Genomic DNA, 7,426 nt, shown 5'->3' with positions numbered 1-7,426 from the left:
AATTTTTAGAAGCTTTAGTAAATTTAGCCCACGGGGGGGGGGGGGGGGGGGTATTCAATCCCGGGGCACGATTGTTGATCTGTCCCAACAGCCGTGACCCTGGCCCGTTGTTGTTTTGCTCGACAGCATATTGCCAGGCGGGATTCAATGTCCCACTTCACGATCGGCGAAAAGGGGGCGTGTCCACGTAAACAGCTGTGGATTGTTGAGATTCGTCCGGGATCGTGACACGGCCATAATTGACAAAACGGGCCCAACAGTCTGTCAATATGCCTCTTCAATGCTATCGGACAAGACTGCATTGAATAGGCGCCTACCGCTAATTCCCCCGGCGGGTATTAAATATCACCCTTAATGTCTAATTCTCTGAATATATTTATACTCGTTTATCCATCTTCATGTGTGTACCTTGGATGGAGGTAACATAACGCAATCACTGAATCCTCATTAACCCTAATTAGTACTAATAGGGAAGTCACACTGCCGTCATTCAGGGTGCAAGACCACCGACCTTTACCAGATCCACATATAACATCTTGGAGTTTCTGTAGAAGATAAAGGCACCCCAAATAATATTGGGCTGGCTAGGTAATGTGTAGCGGAGCGCTGGGTGTAAGTGCTAGGTGATTCCATATTGCATTTGTGATTCTATGGGGACATGAGCTTTAAACCGCACAGTAGATAGCATTAATGTCCACAACACTTTGTCTTGGGTTCAGTTCCCAGCAAGGCCCTGTCAGTGTAAGTTTACATGTTCTCCCTGTGTTTGCTTGAAGCTCTTAGTTAAAGTTACTAAGATGAGCCTTCTATTGTCTGTAAACCCCTGGCCTGCTCACCTGTCTTCCCTCTTACTGTGGGCAGTATTCAATGAGAAAAATTATCCGTGTTTTATGGCGAGTTTGTGCTTTTCTCGCGTTGGACGGAGACTTTTGCTCTCAAAAAGCGAGCAACCCTATTCAACGTGCACTTCAAGGCGTCTTTCTAAGTGATTTTCGCCGTGTCTCTCCGTGTAGCAATTCTCCATCTTTTCATGGAGAAGTGGAATATGAACTTTTACAATAAAAGGATTTTTGTTTTAATTTTGGTTTAAAAAAATCAGGAATTTTAATCTGTGAAAGGGCATGTTATTTTTATTCATGTTCTTATAGCACATGAATATATATTTAATTTTAAAAAAAAATTGCCCTACCTCTTTGCCCTTGCCCTACCTCTCTCTGAGTCTGATTGGCTGTATATCATTGATCTGCTCCACTGCCCTCCCTCTCTCTGAGTCTGATTGGCTGTATATCCTTGATCTGCTCCACTGTCCTCTCTCTCTCTGAGTCTGATTGGCTGTATATCCTTGATCTGCTCCACTGTCCTCCCTCTCTCTGGGTCTGATTGGCTGTACACCCCTGGCCTGCTCCACTGTCCTCCCTCTCTCTGGGTCTGATTGGCTGTACACCCCTGGCCTGCTCCACTGTCCTCCCTCTCTCTGGGTCTGATTGGCTGTACACCCCTGGCCTGCTCCACTGTCCTCCCTCTCTCTGGGTCTGATTGGCTGTACACCCCTGGCCTGCTCCACTGTCCTCCCTCTCTCTGGGTCTGATTGGCTGTACACCCCTGGCCTGCTCCACTGTCCTCCCTCTCTCTGGTTCTGATTGGCTGTAAGCCCGTTTGACCCATTGATATATATATATATATAAGCAAGGTGTGTGGTCCGGCACTCACTGTATTCATAAAGTTGTGCTGCGTTGCCTTCCCCAGGATTTGCGGTCCAAATATGTAGCGTGGAAATGAGGGCGGCACTCGTCAGTCTCTTTAGATGCAAGTAAAACAGCCTTTATTATCCGACGGCGTTTCGGGCTATCACCCGTTATCAAGGATATATCCTTGATAACGGGTGATAGCCCGAAACGCCGTCGGATAATAAAGGCTGTTTTACTTGCATCTAAAGAGACTGACCAGTGCCGCCCTCATTTCCACGCTATATATATATATATATATATATATATATATCTATCTATCTTTTTTTTCCCAGTAAATTGTTTTTACCTCCCAGTATCTCCATCATTCTTCTCCATGTATTATTCAATCAAAAGAATCACTTACGTGCTACTGCCTGTATTCTCTCTCTGTATGGTATCATCCACTTACTGATTTCCTGGTACCATCTCCCCTCTTCTGGTATTCTGGGGATTATTATCTCATTGTGATGGCTGCTGTCCTCTCTATAATTCTTACCTCTGTCCCATTTTGGTGGCTGCTTCTTCTCATCATTATTATCTGTGTCTGTTTTCTGTAATTCTTCCATCGCTTGTGAATGATTCCTGTCCAGATATATTGTGCGCAGACAACGTGTTGGTCCTGTGGTTTGTAGCACTGATTGGACGCAGTGGTTTTATGCTGTGGTTACAGATGTGATTTCCTCTATTAGATGTATTTTGCACTAAGAGTAAATGTGTGAAAATGATGTCACAGTAAAAGTCGACAGATGTGTATACACGGAGTCACGCGCATCGCTATATATACATCCAACTCACCTCCGCATTGCTGAAGGCACAAAGTCCGTACACAAAGTGTATAAAGTAAATGGGAAGGAGTCACCATACAGGCAGATCCCTGGGGGAGGTCCTAGAGCCTCACTCTGTAGGTCATTGGGAGGCCTGCGGTGTAGAGAACAAGGTCATGTCAAGGGCAGAGCTGGCAAAAGAAATGTTGGGCCCTGGTACCAGAAGTGGAGTTAGACCTCATGGGGCCCTAGGAAAGATACTTGTTTGGGGCTCTCCTCCCTCCAACAGACCATAGCACTGATAAATGCTCAGCTGCATGAACGTCAGCATAACTCTCTGCACATGTTACATCTGCCCCCCTGCAGTGCAGCATGGTTTTGTCCATTAGAGAGAGACATAGTTACCTCCCCTCCTGCATTCTGCAGGAGACACCCTGAAATAGCAGCAATCTCCCTCATTAGTCTAGCAATCTCCCTCACTTCACCTAGCCCACATTACACTGTTACATTTTGGGGAAAAAAGGATTGATAGATAAATTTACATTGAAGTATCAGCACCATTTCCCAGCACTTTACCAAGTATAGTAGCTCTTACTAACTGCTTTGGGGCTCATCTACATTTGAATATAAGTATTTTTAAAAGATTCCTCTCAGATGTAGTAGGTGCCACTTTCACAATCTATTTTCACAATCTTTCCATATATGGAACTAGGCACACCCTTTGGGTGGAGCATGACACGCCCCCTCAATGGGGCGCTGTGCAAAATTCAGCAACCTACTATAATCTCCCTGAAACAAGTTTTCAAAAGTAGGCAAGTATGGAGAGAGACTTTGCTTTTGCAAGTGAATCAGGCCCTTTGTCTCTTAGCAACATTCCCCTGTGTCTCCTAGCCTTCCCATGTCTCTTTCTTCCTCAGCCTCTGCCGGGCAGTAGGAAAAAAAACATTATTTCGACATGCACAATGTAGAAATTATGACCATGCTGACCGTCTGGTGTTGACATTCGGAATGTCTACATTTTGTATCACACCCGTTATAAACAGGGTTGTTCATAAATGGGAAATTGGTGTTTGTATTTTATTACATCTTATGTAAAATGCCACAATTTCAGTTATTGATCATTTTTAAAATGATACCAAATTCTAGTAGCAGATTCATACCAACTGCCAGTGAGTTCCGGCCGGCCAGGGGTTAAAGTGTGTGTGTGTGTGTGTGTGGGGGGGGATATGGGGTGAAGCTCAGGTCCATAGCCTGTAATGGTAGGAGGAACTAGTTCCACCTCCACAACATCCCTGTACAGTAATTCCAACCGAAATCCTGCCCCAGCGATATTCCTTTACTGACATGGCATTTGTGATGTCCTGCTACCACCGCCACGGAAATTAAGATGTAATACTGAGAGGAGCAGGCTTTAGGAATGCTGAAGACAAGGTGAGAGGTGTATGGAGGGACACAGAGAGGTGGGGAACCTGCTGGAGGCGTTATGTATATGAGGGGCACTACTGTAAGAATTATGTGTAAGGAGCACTCTTTTCTGTGGAAATTTTGTTGAAGGGGTACTACTTTTGTGGGCATTACAGGTACTAGCGGCACTACAACAGTGGGCATTATGTGGAAGGGACACTACTTCTATGGGCATTGTGTATAAGCGACACTACTATATGGCATACAGGTTTAAGGAGCACTACTGTGTAGTGTAACATGGATATGGGGGGAACTACTGAGTGACGTAATGTGAATAAGGGGAACTACTGTGTGTCATAACATGAATAAGGGGAACTACTGTGTCATAACATGAATAAGGGGCACTAATATGTGGTGTAATGTGAATAGAGCCTTCATTCGGGGTCCATGGCAGGGGGTTTCACCAGTTCTCCAGGACCACTTTAAGCTCTGCGGCAGGCAATGTTTTTGTAGCGGTTGGGGTGGTAGTGGGCGTGGCTCCCCTGTTAGAATTTAGAATTTTGCTGCAGACCCACCTCTGGAGCTGCCACCACACTGAATCACCACAACTAAGGGGGGCGGACGCTGACAATAATGACCAATAAATTGCTGGGTGTTCTCCTGCTGCCGCTTCCTGCAAGCTTGGCTCCCCCCAGCCCCCCCCCCCCTCCGCCTCTGCAGCGACCGTGAATTGCTGTTTATGGGGGACAATAATGACCAATAAATTGCTGGGTGTTCTGCTGCCACTCCCTGCAAGCCCCCCCCCCCCCCCGGCCCTCCGCCTCTGCAGCGACCATGAATTGCTGTTTATGGGGGAGATGCCCGTTGTATATATGATCCCATGTGTTTCCTTGATTAAAACAAACTCAGGATCTGTTTCTGTAGCTGCATAATTCACAAAGATGCAAATCCCCTCTGGGGTAATATAACTGGATATGATTGCTCATTTGCATCCATTACTGAGTCTCCTCTCCAGTTCCCCCCAGTGTCTCTCTCCTTGTACTTCATGTGCGCCGGTTATAATTACTGCGCACACGGGGGAATAGCGAATGTGCCAACTCTCTAATGTCACCGTGAAAGACAATTTCATCACTGTTCTATTTCCACCACTAACAGGCCATGGAAAAAGTATAATTAGTATATAATATTAGATTTACTGTATTACGTGTATTTTTTTTTTTTTAGGAACAGACAAAATATGCTGATGTCCTGCTTTAAATGTAAGCAGTATCTGTGTGCAAGAAGTGAGGCACTGCTTATCTGGTAGCCACTGCTGTGCCTGTGATGAAGCTAGAAGTGAGGCACTGCTTATCTGGTAGCCACTGCTGTGCCTGTGATGAAGCTAGAAGTGAGGCACTGCTTATCTGGTAGCCACTGCTGTGCCTGTGATGAAGCAAGAAGTGAGGCACTGCTTATCTGGTAGCCACTGCTGTGCCTGTGATGAAGCAAGAAGCGAGGCACTGCTTATCTGGTAGCCACTGCTGTGCCTGTGATGAGGCCAGAAGCGAGGCACTGCTTATCTGGTAGCCACTGCTGTGCCTGTGATGAGGCCAGAAGCGAGGCACTGCTTATCTGGTAGCCACTGCTGTGCCTGTGATGAAGCCAGAAGCGAGGCACTGCTTATCTGGTAGCCACTGCTGTGCCTGTGATGAAGCCAGAAGCGAGGCACTGCTTATCTGGTAGCCACTGCTTTGCCTGTGATGAAGCCAGAAGCGAGGCACTGCTTATCTGGTAGCCACTGCTGTGCCTGTGATGAAGCCAGAAGTGAGGCACTGCTTATCTGATAGCCAGTGCTGTGCCTATGATGAAGCCAGAAGCGAGGCACTGCTTATCTGATAGCCAGTGCTGTGCCTATGATGAAGCCAGAAGCGAGGCACTGCTTATCTGGTAGCCACTGCTGTATCTTCCCATATTCCCCTTAGGGTGGCTACACTTTAGATGATGTCAGCTGCCCGCTCCTGTCCTCGCACAGGGCGCTGGCAGTTTAGAGCGACTATATAGGTCTCTGAACTGTGTGTGTGAGAAATCATTCAATGGTCGGCAACCATAGACGATTATATAAATCATCCATTCGCAGCCGTGCAGGGGGTACTGCGTGCGAGGGGGGAGCGGCACTGCGGACGGAGGGCGGCATCTGATGTAGTCTTGCGAGTCAATCAGAATAAGGTCCATAGTCCAGTGCGTACCCTCAATTGTGCGCTCACCTGATGCTCTGCACCTCTGATGTGACAACCCAGTGAACGATGGCATGTTCCTGGATGCGACCGATGAACGTGGTCGATATATCGTTCTGCGTGTATGGGCGATGGATGTATCTTTAAATCGGTCATCCCAACATGTGTACATGGTCCTTTATTGCATTTTACCTTTTTAAGTTTTGTTTAAGACACTATACATCCACTTATTATTTAGCCTGGACATGTTCTGTACTAGGTTCCGCTTTTTAGTAGTTTCTGTCATATCTGTATGATCTGTACGAGGAGGTGACGGTGAGCAATCCTGGCTCAGGTGGGTCAGCTCCTACCAGGTGCTCAGCTCCCGTTTGCACAGCAGGTGTGCCCGGAACTGGGCAGCGGTGTCAGTAGGGGACTGGAGCTGCAGGTTGACCATTGCAGCGTCTGTGCCTTTGTCAGAAGCCCCTGTGTGTTTTAACTAGGGTAATGAGACGCACCTTCTGCATTCCCCTTAGACATGTAAAACCTGTGCCGTTGCTTGCTCCATAGATGTGGGCTTCCACGAAGCCCTGGTTTAAACTTGGTAGCCATTTTGTTAACCCGCTTGGTGCTTGAGTCTGGCCTGCTACGAACAGTACATTGACTGTGTGCTCGCTCTATCCCTATAGCCCCTATGTGGTTTTTTTTTATCTCTCCATTTGACCATTGGCCTGTGTGTACAGTATACAGTACAGTAACATTACAGTTGTCACAGTCCATTTGCCAGAGCAAATGGAGCCACAGAACTGTTCACCGAGCCTGTGCGCTCCATTGGCAGCAATGGGTTGCGCAAGCATCCCACAATGGAGCATTTAGAAATGGATTAGTGGAGCATTACTCACCCAGTGGTGGAGATGTGTATTGCATGTACATTATATGGCGTGCGCCTCAATGCGTCTGAGCGCACTACAAAAGTGACGCGCCAAAACCCTCTCCTAGGTGCGTTCCATCCGTATTCCATCATTCTTTTTTGTACAATTTCTTGGATGTTCTCTGGATTGTGATGTCAAGATCTGTGTTTATGTACTTAATGCCTCCTCTGTGGAGAACACAAAAGAGCCATCGATTGTTCTTAATATAGAAGCTTTGTCCTTTCCCAAGGATGAAGGCAGAGGGATATCAGTGTCAAAACTCCAGCACTTCTCTGGCAATGTCTGTGTAGCAGAGAACATCGCCCAGAGGAAGAAGAGGCATCCCATGTGCTTGCTGTGCACTTACAAGGTCGCTGAGTTCTGCAAATTACATTACTGTATTTCACCGCTCACTTCACATGGGATGG

The sequence above is a fragment of the Crinia signifera genome, chromosome 3 (assembly GCF_055691185.1).
Source record: "Crinia signifera chromosome 3, ASM5569118v1, whole genome shotgun sequence".
NCBI classification, from domain to species: domain Eukaryota; kingdom Metazoa; phylum Chordata; class Amphibia; order Anura; family Myobatrachidae; genus Crinia; species Crinia signifera.
This window is presented reverse-complemented; position numbering follows the sequence as displayed.